Source organism: Conger conger, chromosome 7, assembly GCF_963514075.1.
Source record: "Conger conger chromosome 7, fConCon1.1, whole genome shotgun sequence".
Classification (NCBI taxonomy): Eukaryota; Metazoa; Chordata; class Actinopteri; order Anguilliformes; family Congridae; genus Conger; species Conger conger.
In genome coordinates this window covers 21,972,011-21,987,941 of record NC_083766.1, presented here as the reverse complement: position 1 = coordinate 21,987,941, position 15,931 = coordinate 21,972,011, and the positions used below count along the sequence as shown (strand labels likewise).

Sequence of the window (15,931 nt, the reverse complement as noted above, 5' to 3'; positions counted from 1 at the left end):
CAACTGTGTAGTCATCTGTTTTGAAAATTACGCACGAATAAGTGGCTGGACCATTGTAGATCTTTTGGGCCTGACTGGAGATTACTAGTACCATGAACAATAATTAAAGCTCATCATTCATTCAATTAAATGCTACGCCACTTTGATAATAGAGAGAGAGAGAGAGAGAGAGAGAGAGAGAGAGAGAGAGAGAGACTTGCCAGTAAATGGTCTGATGTGTCTATTGATAGGAATAAGAGGGCTTATTCCTATCCCTTATTTTTCACCACTTTTTTCCTTTCCTTCGAATCGATCTAGCTCCGCCAACTTTGAGGACATTCCAACCCCTTAAATTTTCCATCCAGAAGATAGAAGTAGAAGTTAGGACCTCCCAACCCTTCCTTAGAGCAAGAAAGCATCAGTGCATCCTTTGCAGAAGTATTTTGTCAGAAAGCCTGACATAGAAAATTATCGACCTGTCCATCCACCTCTCCTCATCTGCGACGCATGTTTTCTCAAATTCCCTGTCTTTACATTTTTTATCTTTTCCTACCCTCTCCCAATGGGTGGTGCTACGCGCAAGAAAAGGAAAAAGAGGAGAATTACACTTCCTGGCAGCCAACACCTGAGGTCCCCACAGGACTACTTTTTTATCCCACTGCAAAATTTGAATTTGACCGAGAACTGAGCCTGAGGATTAGGGTCAAGAGGGTGCAGAGTGTGTGTGTGTGTGTGTGTGTGTGTGTGTGTGTGTGTGTGTGTGTGTGTGTGTGTGTGTGTGTGTGTCCTGCAGTATGTTGAGGAAATTAGATTAAACATTACTGCTGGATTTTCCCCCTTTATCTGGATCAGGTTGATCCCACATTTGCCAGTTTAAGAGCACAGAAAAAGGCTTTTCATGAATGGTGTTACTATACAAACCCCAAGGCCAACCATCCTCCAAACAGTGTTAGAAACAGATGAGATTGAGATTCCACATGTGTGTTTGCCTAAGATGGTGCCCTGGAAGAGAAGATGATGCACCTGAACATGGATGTGCCATTACTCAGTCCAGACAGAATCACTGAAGCTCTCAGGTGACCTTGATCATGTGGTCCGGATACTTCTCGCAATGTAACAATCACAACTGGTAGGAGAACTGGGGCTACATTGGCTCACGAGGTAAGAGCTGTCCTCTAGCAGTCGGAGGGTTGCCGGTTCAATCCCACCTGAGTGTGTCGAAGTGCCCCTGAGCAAATCACCTCACGCCCAAATGCTCCTGACGAGCTGGTTGGTGCCTTACACGGCAGTCAATTTCCGTTGGTGTGTGAGTGTGTGTGTGTGTGTGTGTGTGAATGAGAAGCATCAATTGTACAGCAATTTGGATAAGGGCAGTATATAAATGCCAACCATTTAGTCGAAAGCAACAGAGTTTGTGATCACTGTTGAATCAAAATAAAAACCAACTCTTCAAAGGGTTAAATGATGGACCGACTGTTCAGAGTATGTACATTATGGACTGGCTTCTGTCTCTCCAGGTTTATGGCACAGGAATCTGGGAACTCTGGGAGGGGATGATGGATGAGGTGGAGATGTGGGATTTAGATCACCCGCACTCACAGCATCCCCAGAGGGAATAATAATGCAGTCTAAACATTCCCGAAAGCAGACTAAATATAATCTTCACATGGCGAGGCGGGCAAGTCAGTCAATCACAAGGCGTGTGACCAAACTTGTAGGCATCACATGACATGTCGGCACGAGTATGTTAATGAGCCAGCGCTTCGGGAATTTGGGAATATTTTAGTCTGCAATGGCTTGGCTGCTTGTCAAAAGTGTGGATGATTTATCCTTGCTGTATCGCTTGTTTCGAGCAGTCTTGCGGCAGCACGAGTACAGTGATATACGACGTCTGGAGCTTCCCTTGTAGGTACAACACTCTTGTGTCCTCCCTCGCTAGAATGTCGGAGCGATCTTATCTCGCACGCTCGTAAGGTCACGGTCAGTTAGAATGCACTCAATGAATCAATGAATGGATTGATCACATTTGCTAAATTCAGATCTCTTAGCAATGGACCGTAACAAAGTGCACTATTGAAATTCTGCATAAAAAATGACGGATGAAACAGGAAATGTTATGGAAATAAGAGCTGAGGCATTGCCAGGTGCTTCATCCCACTAAGACGTCTGTTGCCAGTGGGCGAATGCGCCCCACGGCTCAATATCGAATTCCATGCCAGTGCACGCTGCGGCCAGGAGACTCACATGGCAGAACTGCACATAGCAGTCGTTAATGCATCTCCGCCCTCTCTCAAACTGACAGATAATATATATATTTTTGTAGTGGGTCTACTAATCCAATCTGATATTCCAAACTTGGTTGAGCAAAACAGTTATTTACTGTAACTCAAGTGGTGATACTATTGATAATAAAAGGTAATGATGAGCCTGGTAAGGACTTTTTTTTTTACATTTAAGATTAAGTTATCCGAACACTGCCACATAGCTACATTATGTGATTCAACTTCATGTGACCACAGGAGGCAACAAGGCCTTGGCACAATGCAAGGTTGCCAAATTTGAGAACCTATAAACTAGGGAGATTTTTGGATATTAATGGAAAACATTTCCCCATGAATGTCACTAGGCTCTGGCAACCCTGGAAACTCTGAGTATATGTTTAAAAGGACACAATTACTCACAATTTATTTAACTGAAGTGGTGATAATATTGATAATAAAGAAATGCATCAGAGGTATGCTAGCTCTTGAGCAAAGAGATATCCTGGTGCAACACTTTCATGTTATATAACACTAGCGTCTGTCTTTCAGCATTAATCAGTAATTCCACCATCTGTCAGCCTCGCTAATGCCCCTCCCTCCAGGGTTTAGTGACAGACTGACCCTTTGTCTTTAGAAATGAGGGGGGTAACCTGACAAGATATGATAGGAACTGATTATGAATAAATATACAACCATCATCTGCTGATATTTCTTTCTGAATAAAGGTATGCTGCTTGCATAAGCACACTTTGTTTTTGTTTGAGAGTAATTGCAGCTTGGATGTGTGCTTTGGGCTGTCAGAGTTCATACGGAATCCATCTCATTATCATTCTTTTGATTCATACTGTACATAATAAACATTCATTTAATTCACTCCCCCTTTATTTCATCTCAGTAAACATTGAGGAAGAATCCTCATTTACAGTGGTGTCAAGTTACAGATATGTATTGAGGTGGTTGAACAATATTAGAACTGTGATAAAATATATATATATATATTTTAAATTAATAAATATTACATATTACCACATATTCCCCATTGGTAAAGTTATCTTTCACCAAAACATTAATGGAATAGAAACCACAGTTTCCCTTTTCCTCTATTTTGTCTGGATGCATTCAGTGTGCAAACTGTCCCTTCCCACTTCTGTTCCCTCAGCGAAGGGACTCCAGAAATGAGTGGAAGGATTAGCTTTTCAGACACTGTGTATCACAGATCTCCTAAATCCTTTCCAGGCTAAAAAGAGGTTTTATCCGATCCCAATTTCCTTGTACTGGCACTGTTAGCACGCTGTTCGGTGTGACAGAGCAGTTAACTGAGCGTTCCTCTCAGCTCGATATCGTCTGTCAGGTAGGTGCTGTTGGTTCCCTGCGAAAGAAATGTGTGCTTGTCACAGATACAAGCATCACCTTTCAGTCATTTTTTTCATCATGTTTTAAGTCCTCACATTTTTAGTGCCAATGAGTACTCAATTTATTAGGAATTATTAAGCCAGTTTTCCAATGTGTGAATGTGCCCCACAGTCTGGTATTGAATGTGAGCTGTGGTACCGCTGACTGTGGTTGGAGGCCATAACATTCCCCACAGAGAATACCCCAGAGACCATTTGCTCACCAATGACCCCTAATGCTCAATCAAACACCCACAATTTGCTTGCTGAAGTTGCACTTTCCATATTCAATAGACACATCAGACATTTACACCAGCTTGTTTATGCAAATATTTAATCAGACAATCGTGTGGCAGAGAGTAAATACATAAAAGCATGCAGACATGGTCAAGAGGTTCAGCTGTTGTTCAGACCAAATGTCAGAATGGGAAAGAAATATGATCTAAGTGACTTTGACTGTGGAATGATTGTTGGTGCCAGCCAGGGTGGTTTGAATATCGGAGAAACTGCTGGTCTCCTGAACAGTCTCTAGAGTTTGCAGAGAATGGTGCGAAAGCAAAAAACATCCAGTGAGCATTAGTTCTGCGGGTAAAGACATGTTGCTAATGAGAAAGGTCACAGGAGAAGGGCCAGACTGGTCAAAGCTGACAAGAAAGTCACAGGAATGCAAGTAACCATGCATTACAACAGTGGTATACAGAAGAGCATCTCTAAACACACTATACCTCTAAGTGGATAGGCTACAGCAGCAAAAGACCAATACATACTTAATAAAGTGCTCACTGAGTGTATATATTTAATCATTTTTTTCTTTCCATTTTCATTCCCTGTACAGCTGGATGTCTACTTAAACAATTCATGTTGAGCACCTTGAGAGTACAATGACAACCTGGGCACTGAACCCCAACTGAAATCCTTTTGTTTTACAAGACTTGCTCCAACACTGCTCCTGGTTGGCATTTGCTCCTCCTCCCCTCTTCATAGCCACTGGCATTCCACCTCTTCTTGTGCCTAACTGCACGGTCAAGGCTAGCAAGAGACAGGTGGCATAGCAGGAAAAAAAAGCTAAGAAAGCACCAGTACAAGTGTCACTTTTGCAGCACCTCAGAATGAAAGCTACATGCATTTATACAGTTCAATGCTTCCAGAACCTTCTGGCTGAAAATAGGCCTCAAGGGCAAACTGAAGCCTGTCAAAACCACCAGGCTTCCCCTGCCTGGGGCTTGAACCACAGTGTTACATCCCATATCGACTTGCCTCATTAAATGAGCTGCTGCCTGACCACTGCCTCGTCTTCCTCTGCAACACAAGAGGTGTCTGAACCACCGTCTCTACAAAAAAAGGTTTCTTTTTACATTGAAGATTAAGTTATCCCAACACTCCCTCATAGTGACATTATGTGACCACAGGAGGCAACAAGGCCTTGGCACAATGCAAGGTTGCCAGATTGGAGAATTTTAATGGAGGTGATTTTTTTAGATTAATGGAGCACCTTTAACTTCCCCATGAATGTATGTAATCACTAGGCTCTGGCATCCCGGGAAAACTCTGAGTATCTGAGTATTTTTCTAATAGGACACTTGTCCTCCCGGTCTGTCTTCAGTTCATTGTCTTAATCAAACCAGCAACATGTAGACTCACATGAGAGTGGTCAGGCACATTTATTTGAAGAGGAACACAGAAAGAGAGAGAACAACAACAACATCAAAAGAGAGATTATCCGGCTAATTCACAACTTCATGTCCTCAATTGCACGAGTGTTCACCCACGGAGTTATTTGTTATTCCCTATGCTGTGGTTTGGTTTAGAGACCACATTGGCCCTGCTCTCAAACAGCTTTTAAAGGTGCCGATGATCAATCAGGAGAATCCATTTGCTGTGCTGGGCAGTTTGTCAGCCTGGCTCTCCCAGTTACTCCAGAGACGCCCAGATAATGCAGTTTAAGTCATCATACTGAGGATCAATAACGATTATGCATTTCCCATTAAAATTTAAAATCTCCCTCCACACACACACACATGCACACACACACACACACACACACACACATACTTCCATACACATGGACATGCACACATGCAGACATCCACACACACAGACTTGTATACACATGCATACACATACAAAAGCATTTTTTTTAAATGACCTGCCTATATCTGTGACTCATCCACTTTACCCTCTCCAAGAAAGCTTCATTTCCGAATCTGCAAAATATAACAGGGTTATATCTAGGTTTATTATGCATTCGCTATGAGCAAGTAAGTGGTTATTGTATTTTGTAATTTTCCCTATTTGTGTCTGTAATATTATATATGTTAGCATAATAAAACATTTACAGGAATTGTTTTGTATGTCATTTTTTACTATGTATCGGCATTTTGCTTGGAAAGCAGCTTAGACTAACCTATAGAAGGAATTAGATTATTTGAAAATGGGATGTCTGTTAAAATATAATGTCATAGTGCTACCCCTTTATTGAGTTTTTCTACTGCAGTTGTTTAATATGAAGGTCAGAGATAATTGATATTTTGTATGGACAGATTCATTTCAATTCAGGAAGCCATTCCTTTATAAAACAAATTATATTGTAAAGGTTTTATGTATTAATGCATCAGGCCAAGATTAAAACTAACCTCACAAAATGAAACGAGACAAACGAAACTAAATAAAAATAGGGGCGACATGGCTCAGGCAGTAAGAGCAGTCGTCTGGCAGTTGGAGGGTTGTCGGTTTGATCCTCCGTCCAGGCTGTGTCAAAGTATCCCTGAGCAAGACACCTAACCCCTAAATGCTCCTGCCGAGCTGGTTGGTGCCTTGCATGGCAGCCAATCGCCGTTGGTGTGTGTGTGTGTGTATGAATGGGTGAATGAGAAGCATCAATTGTACAGCGCTTTGGATAAAGGCGCTATATAAATGCCAACCATTTACCATTTACCAAAAACACTGCATTTAATGTCCTGTTATTTTTATTCGTTTTAAAAACCGAGCACATAGCTTACTGACAAAGACAGACTGCTGCTCTGTGTGGGGGAGGGCACTTGGGTGTTGTCTTGTCGAGGGAAAGTCCAGCCTTTTGATTGGTTCCACCTGGAATGCTCAATGACAATATAAGGGTCAGGGGGGATTGCCCCCTGCTTAGTCTAATCAACTGTAAATGTCAGCTAAGTAACTGTAATGTATGTAATGAGGCGATACAATAACTCAGATCAGGGTGATTGACAGCTGCACAGATTGCAGTGGTCATTATGGGGGTATTTCAGTGGACCCAGGGTTTTGGGGGGAAAGTCCAGTACTGCCCTCCCCACAGCCCACCAGCATTGTCCCATTGAATGGACTCAAGTGATTGACTGCCTTGCCTGGCCTCACGGCCAGGCTCATTAGTGCCATGTGAAAAATAATGCAAAATGTTCCCTTATTACAGTGTGGAAATTGATTATTTAACCTTCATATTAGGTTTGGGGGTCTATTTGACCAAATTCAGTGTTTGACATCTCTTAAAAACTAGTTTTTAAAATCTTGTTACTGTATGATTTTTCTAATTTTCTAATTTCATGGGATTATGCTATGTATGCTATGTTTCCTGTACAAGCTTTGCATACAAATGTATGGGGTAAGCTTTACCCTCTGTAGCTGTATAAAATGTGCAAAAATATAACCATTTTTTGTTTTTATGTAAGATTTCTTTGTTGATGATTCTGGTGGCACTTTTCCAGACAGGTGTCAAACTTTCACTCACCTCGAGCTCTAGAATTGGATGTTTCTTTTTCATATTTATGGATAAAAGACTAGTAATTTGGGAAGCTATAAGAAGGAATAATGTAAGCACTCTGCTTCTGTTTTTCACTCTACACAGTAGGCTACGCAACAAATGTATGATCTATTTTGTACTCAAAAGACCAGGGAATCCTATATTTTACTTTCCAAATTATCAATTTACAAAGATAGATATTTACTAAGGATCAGTAAAAACCCATCTCTCTTGGTCTGGGGCATTGCTAGACTTAAAGCTCTACTGGGACACACTGTCATCACTGTCATCCCTGTAATTGGCAGTCATCCACCGAACATTCGCTCGCAGCCTTGTACTGACAAGCACCCGCGGTTGACAGCTAACACATTTTTTTCCTCTCCTTAGTTGTATAACTGATTGCTTGACAGTAATTGTGGTCATTATTTTTTCATGATGATTTTACTGGGGCACAAAAATATATTAGTGGGGCACATGACCCACTAAACGTGGTCTAGCAACGCCCCTACTCTGGGTGCTCCTAAAGACTCATCAAAGCTCCTCGGCCCCCTAGTGCCAGAACGCATTGAGGACTGCTCATCTCTAGCTAGCGCAGCTAACAAAGTGGATGAGACTGGCTCTGCTAAGCCTGGATTCTGTAAGACAGGGGCTGTTGGGTCTTGTGTTTCACATTACATCCAGACCGATGAACTTATACGGTCGATTGCTTTTGGGCTTTTAAAAAGTCATGAGTACATGGCATTAAATGAGAAGGGTCATCCACACCCCTTCTTCCATGAGAAATGTATTCCGTCAGACAGTAAATTATTCAGAAATAAAAAGTAATTCATGTGTGTGCATGTATACAGTTAAATACAAAAGTATTTGGACAGAAACACAAATTCGTTGGTACTGGCTAAGGAAAATGATTGGGACCAGGAAGATTGGTCCCAATTGGATAAGATCCGCACAGCAGTTGGGCCCTTGAGCAAGGCCCTTAACCCCACGTTGTCTAATCAACTGTAAGTCACTTTGGATAAAAGCATCAGCTAAATAACAAATATGTATATACATTGGATTTGAAATGCAAAAAAGCTAAACTGACAGCTTTAATTTGACTATCTACAGTACATCCATATTGGGTGATCTGAATTACAGACACTTTCACACCTAGACCCCCTAGCGATGGGTAAAATGTAAGGGGGCCAAAAGTAATTGGACAATTGGCTGCACAGCTGCTTCTTGACCAGCGGTGTGTCTTTGCATCATTAGTTCATGCCCAAGGAAGCTAGTAAAAGGTCTAAAGTTCATTAGCATTTGGAGGCTGTTGTTTTCTCTCAACATGAGGACCAAATACTGTACGTGTCAATGCCAGTAAATCAGACCATCATCCGGCTGAGCAACCAGATTAAACTGATCAGAGACATAACCAAGACATTGTGTGCCTTAATGAAAACAAATTCAAGTGTACATATTTAGATACATAAAAAGGACATAACATAACATTATGGCCTAACACTGAAGTGAACCCACTGCATTGTTTGCCTAAATAACCATGCCTTAAACTACAAGGATTTCCGAAATAACAAACTCAAAAAAGGGAGGAATAACAAACTAAAAATGGTAGCAGTTGGAATGCCAGTATTAGTAGGCTGCAAACAGCACATTTCCAAAGGTACAATTCAGAACATTCTGCTAACTTTGCTGTGGTGCCTTTTTAAAATAGTCCGTCCGTCCGTCCATCCATTCATGTGGGAGAATCGCATTCCATTGCACAGAGAGTGAGAGGAGAGGGCGGTGCCAAGCAAGCGGCCTCGATCGTCGGCCACACAAAAATGAATGGTTACATTTTGGGACTTGCGCGCCCTCTACAGACCATCATCCCCGCAAAAGTAAAGCGCTGCAGCGATAAGCAGGAGAGAGCCAAACCTCTCTCACCCTTTCTCCAACAAAACCAGTCCACGCATCACAGAACCGGGACGCCTCGTTTTGAGAGGCAGTCCAGCAACATTGGACAGTGCGTTTAGAAAGCCTTGCTTTGGATGAGAGCTCTGTGGTCGTGATTTTCTGAAAAACCTGCATATTGGGTAAGTAAATCGCTTTGGTTATCTGAACTGGCGTGCGTGTAGATTGTTTGCTGGCAGCCTATATTCGTGGTAAGAGACAGTACGCATCGTCGGTACAAAAATCCGGTATCATTTTTCTACGTTCTCAGAGAATACTAGGTTCGGCCCGACATCGCTGGCTGGCTGCCTCCAGCAAAAAAAGATAGCGGGGTTTCTCTTAGTCTCAGTCAGACAATCCCACACAAGGATCTCTAGCTAAGACATTACTCCAGGAAAAACAGCCGTCTTGGAAAGGTGTAGGTTTTACAGCACAATATCCCACACCGTGAGCAGTTATAGCAGTAATAGTCATTTTAACTGCCATAGCATGCAATATAGCTTTTTAGCCGCATAGCCAACCATAACATGCTTTGTTTAGCGCCTTACTAACTAGGGAAATGCAGAGCACATGCGATGGGGGTTATCATCAGTGAATTGAGCTAGCTAGTAAACATTAGCCTGTTCGCTAGTAAATGTAATTCATTTGTGGAAAACTAGACCCAGCTGAGTAGCTTTTATATTATTCATAATGCTTGCAAATATGTCGTGTTTGTCTGCGTGGGTCTTGTTAATAACCCTCACTGGTGCTGGAAAAGTTCACAATTTAGCAATAACTTGTTTGTAGCTATCATGCATAGTCTGCTATAGCCATGCAACTGTGAACTTACAACATTTGTTTGTACAAACAAATCGGGCAAATCAGATCAGTAGACGCATTCAACGAGTGCGCCCTTAATTTGACCAACTACATTATTAAACTGGCCACATAACTACAAATTTTATTTAGAAAGCTTCAGCGACGTATGCATGACTGTATTCCATAGCAAAGCTGCTAACGTTAGCTTGCTGACTGAAAATGAAGAGTGAGCGATTTTTATTTTATCAAACCGCATATTCACTAACGTTAAGTTAAATTACTTAACGTATCATCAAATCTTGGTGATTTGCCCGAAATATTACTGTCATGACTCTGAGAAGTGTACACATTTCATTAGGTAGTCAAAATCTACATGCACATATGTTTGAAGTGAGGATAATGAATTGGCTAAATGTCTGTATTTAGCTAGGCATGTAAATCTAGTCATGGATATGTATATAGATCAGTTATGCGGCTAGAGGTTAGAGGTTGTGGCTCGCTTGACTCCGGGCCAGCCTAAGTGGTTCTGAGCACGCATCCGCCTCTTATGCAGGTACCGATAACCGATTCTGGCCAAGACAGGTCAGTGTTCTTGAACAATGTTTAATAAACCTAACATTCTTTTTTTTTTTCTTTAAAAAAAGAAAAGAAAAAAGAAATCGCTCTGATGCCCAATATTAAATCATTCAACTGACTGGCAATTTGTGCGTGCTGCTGATAAATGGTAAACATATTGCACATTGAAATGAAACCCCATTTTAATAGAAATGACAAATTGCTACATGTATACCCTTCCATCGGGGTGCTGTACAGTATAGCAGCCATTTTGGTTGAGAATTCTCACCACAATGGACCTGCATTCATCAAACAATCCTTTGAGAGGAAAGTATGCATTCCTGCAGCCTAGAGCACTAAACCTTATCCCCCTTCTCAAGATGGTCTGGTGTGATCATCATTGCCACGCCCCTAGGATTTCTGCCATAGAGCAATGGTAACTAATCCTGTTCCTGACGATATTCTGCAGGTTTTCACTCCAATCCCAATAAAGCACACCCCACTCAATAGATAGAGATCTTGTTGCACTGCTAATTAGTAGTCAGGTGTGCCAAATTAGAGTTGAAATGAAAACCTACCGGATGGCAGATCTCCAGGAACTGGGTTTGTTAGCACCGTCACAGAGAGTGTGCTGGTTTTCTCTTTTATTTGATCAGTGATATTACAAATGATGACTCAAATCCCACACTTTGGCTGATTTGATTTGGTTGGCTGCTGGTTATAAAGTGAAAATAATGAAATAATTACATAGATAAATACATAAATAACCCAAATAGATAGATCAACAGACACTTTGGCTGTCCAGGACTAGAATTTCAGACCTCTATTATAGATGTGTAGTTTGAAAAAAGCTGACTGCATCATTGCTAAAGAAAAGTTCACTAGCTCACCATCACCAAAAGTAAATGCAACATTAGGCTATAAACTAATGTTAGCTCCTGAAATAATTGTACGCAATTTATGGAAATTTAACGCTGTATTCCAGACAAGAGTGCCATGCAACTGAACGGGGCCCTTCCCATTTTGAACTGAAGCATAAAAGACCTCAATATTTCGTTGAGTTGTACAGCACAGCTGTCAAAATCAGCTGGCATGTCTCCTTCTTTCAGCCAGTCCCCTAAAACAACATCATAAATTATTATGCACTTCACACTATATGTAGTTTACTGAGAATATCAGTTTATATTTTATCATCTTGGGGCGTTCCGTTTCTAAATGTATTCCTATACGCTTGATACTGTCTGTTACTTTACAGTGAGAATTACAGACGGTAAAAGTTTGATCATTCTCTCCTTACTCCCTTGTGTGTTGTAAGTTATCTTATTGTTATTATCTTTCTGCCTAAGGTAAAATGCTCGGTTGCGTTAAGTATGAAACGCCTCACATTTGACAATGTAAAGTGTAATTCAATGCAATGTAGCCTACAGTTAGTTAACATATTTTTGTCACCAGGTTGGCTATAACCGGACTACTTGCACGATTTACAGATCCATTGTGTATGATGTTACCCGCATTGATATTTGTTGCATATTTTAGCTGTGAAACAATTCTATGCATCTGTTCGATTTGTTCTCGTTAATTTTTTCACGGTTATTTTTCAGTGCCGTGGTACAACGCCTGATCTAAGCTACGTGAGTCAGATGGATAGTTTTCCTAGACATGGCATAAGCCCTGGGTCATCCCAGCCCTTGCAGTGAAGCAGACCTAATTCTGACCTATGTGTGTTTCAATGCTTTCAAACTTGCAGGATAATACCGTATGAACATATTTGAGTTTGTTGATTTATTGCTGGCTTGGTAATACATTCATGTATTCAGCTGGAAGGCAATAATTAGTTATGTCTTGTTTTAAATTTGATTTGGCTAGCTGACAAAATAAAGCAGATATAGCTTTTTCTCAGCAAAAAAACATGTTTTTGCTTGCTGCCTAGTTACCAAACCATATTGACGAGGTGCATTTAACTGAGAGTGCGACTCAATAGAGTGTATAGGATAGTAAAGACCACCTGCGAGGCTGCAGGTCAGGCTGTATTATTGGTGTAGATGGCAAAGTAATTGTAGGTGTTTTATGCATTGTTGTGCTGTGTGCTAACAACCTTTTCACTATGCCAATGTTGGGTCACTTGCTAGCAAGCAGCTATGTATGATTTTTTTTCCCTGCTGTGTTCACTGACACCTGGTAGGGTTGTTTTGTTTTTTGTTGTCGTTGTTTTTTGTTTTTCTCCCTGAAAATGCACCGGCAACTTAAACTCTAATCCTGGAGAGCCATAAAGTCTGCAGGGTATTGTGGTTTCTTTCCAATCAGCAGCCAATTTAGGCCTTGAAAACAAAGTGTGTGGACTCTAGCCAATCAGTGACTTAAATTAGGCACTAAAGTGCTCAAACATCCTAAAACTAGCAGGCATTGTGGCCCTCCACAGTTCGAGATCCCTGTCCAAGTAACAGTCTGTTGGGTTGTTCAATGATCTGTCTTGGTATGGTAACAGATTTGGCCTTTCTACATTGTGTACTGGACTCATGTTCATGACCTTTCAACCAATCATATATGAATTGTACCTTATCAGACATGGTCGTTTGTTTGTTCTATGACTTTAATGTGTACTGTTTTGTATGTCACTTTTGATAAATAAAATGTAACACAATCTGCCACTCAGGGGTGCACAGCTACAGTTCTAGGGGGTCAGGGTGTGTGCTGGTTTTTGATTCCACCAATAATTCATGATGGTTTCTGAGACTGCTGGCACCCGATCAACCCATAGGGGTCGCTAGAGTGAGACGTTGTTCGCAGGCAGCTGAACCCTAACCCTGGGTGACAGACACTACCACCAATTGTACATCACGCTCCGGTGCCTGGCGAGATGTGTTTTGTTGCAGGTTTTTGTGTTATTTTGTGTCTTAAGGCATGAGCTGACAGAAGTGCTAACATCTTAATTTATTTCATGGCAGTGCCTAGCTTTCTAGCATTGACCTTTTAAAAATACAGGCCAAGTGATAATTACAGTTGAATAATGTATGCACCCTCTACTCTGCTATTTCTGAGAAATGCACAGGTGTAAGTAAACCCAAAGGGCTAATTAACTAACGGGACCAGTAAAGCCAAGGTAACTGGTTGGAACAGAAGACAGTATGCCATCGTACTTAGGCCCCGTGAAATGGGAAATGCTGGGGAATTTGGCAGAAAATTTAAAAATGTGAGGCATTTGTAATAGCCACCTCATAATCAGGCAAGAAAACAAAACGTATGTCTAGGCACAGTATAGTCTACATTTTTGATTACATTGGAAGTCAAATGTATCATAGTTCTGTAAGAACCTCAGAAGGATTAGAAAAGAGCAATTTAATTGTTTTTCATTACACAATACACATTCTACAGGCTCTGATTGAATTTTCTAAGCGATTAAAGTTATTTGTTTGATAAGCTTTTTTCCCGCTAGATACCTATGCTTCCCTACAATGGCCTACAGTATATGAAGTCACTCCTCTGAAATCCTGTTAGTTGTCTTAGACCCAGGGTTATTAAAAATGTTGAGATGATTAGCAAGGTATGTGTACACCAAACTACAAAAACAGTTTGAACATTTGTTTAAGGGTTTTAGCCTGGCATGGTTGCCATAGTTACTTGCAAATGTATGCATATTAGCCTGCAAACAAAAAGGAAAACATTATAGATTACAAAAGTGCAGGGAAAGCAAGAGAACTTCCAACACAAAGTTTGAGCCATTCTGCAACGTACTGGAAGTGGGTTAGTGTACCGAGGGGAGGACTCCCCGACAGCCATTTTAAAGGTACAATAGGTGATTTTGGACTTTAAGGGTCAACAGAGGAATAGCAGAAACAAACACCTTCAAACCATAACACTGTTTATCCCTCCCACTTCTCTATGAACGTGCTGACGTTCAAAAACACCATTGGCTGTGGCTATTAGAACCACTTTCCACCAATGAGCTTGAATTATTGTACAGCTGTACAATGTTTTGGTACACCAGAGTCTCTGTCAACTGTATATTTTAAAACCTGAATTTAAGGACTATAAACACAGGCAGAGGGTGAGGCAGTGGGCCTTTTTCAGTGATGGGAAGGGATTTACAATGGTCTTGTAACAATGTTATAAAGGTACAATAGGTGAAATTTGTGTATTAAAACATTGTTACAACCATTGTGAAACCCTTACTATCTCTGACATGTTGACTCACCCTCTGCCTGTGTTTATAGTCCTTAAATTCGGGTTTCAAAATATGCAGTTGACGGTCTGGCACTCTGTACCAAAACATTGTATTGTTGTACAATAATTCAAGCTCTTTGGTTGAAAATTGGTTCTAATTGCCATAGCCACGGTGTTTCAATGTCAGCACGTTCACAGAGAAGGGGTGGGCTAAACACTGTTTGAGCTGTTTGGTTTGAGCTGTTTGTGTTTGTTGCTGCAATTCCTCTCTTGATCGTTAGAAGTCCAAAATGACCTATTGTACCTTTAAGGAACCTGCTTCTGGGAAGACTGGCAGTGCTCAGCCTGACATGCTTTAAGAGTGCCGTTTTCATCCCCCGAGTGCGACTTTGAACAGGTGCCCTCATGCTGCTATGTCAGGTGACAAATGGCTGAACTTTTTGGAAAGGCCAAAGCTTAATTGAGACCGTAATTTGGGGTCGGTAGTGGAAGCCTTTAAGTGTTCAGTGTGCCGACTGTATCTCTTCGCCTCTGTGCGGAGAATATCTCTTCAGTCTCTTGTGAAAAGGTTTTAAACTTTCATGTGAGGTTCTCCAGTTCAAATATTCCTCTGTGAAGCTGTCCGTCAGACAGCAGCGTGTGAAATTCATCAGGCGGCGGCTCGCCTGGCAGGAAATGGGTGGGGGGGGGGGGATCTGCAGACAGAAAACCGTCGTTCGGTGTTTGTGAAGTTGAGACGTGTCAATCCTGCTTCACCTAAAGCCCCACGTGAGGTTTGTTGGCGTAGCTATAAGGACCGCTCCTGATGGAAGGGTATTGCTGACCTGGCGAAATTGGTAATAAATTGCAAGGGCTTCTGCTCTTGCCCATCCCCTTAGAAATGGAGCAATTCTAACTCTACATGTCCCTGTCATAACGCAAATAATCTGTCATAGCTGCCTGCTTCATATGTTCGTCTAAAACACAGGAAACAATGATTCTTTTAAAATTGCTGCCTTGGCTTCTGTCTATTACTTGAACCGTAAGTTTGTCTCTGGAAGTTCTGTAACTCTGTAACCGGCATTGTTCAGTTTTCTCATTTTTTTCCTGTTTCTCTTCATCAGTTACAGTGATTC

General features: G+C 41.3%; 1 protein-coding gene across 1 annotated transcript in view; it reads left to right on the top strand.

The window, feature by feature from the left end:
- Positions 1–9,156: 9,156 nt before the first annotated feature.
- The window catches only part of LOC133132698 (bifunctional heparan sulfate N-deacetylase/N-sulfotransferase 1-like), an 88,761-nt gene continuing 81,986 nt past the window's right edge, over positions 9,157–15,931 (top strand). Inside the window, exon 1 of the mRNA XM_061248339.1 lies at positions 9,157–9,445. The gene's annotated coding sequence lies outside the window, so the exon portion shown is untranslated. The remainder of the gene's footprint in view (positions 9,446–15,931) is intronic.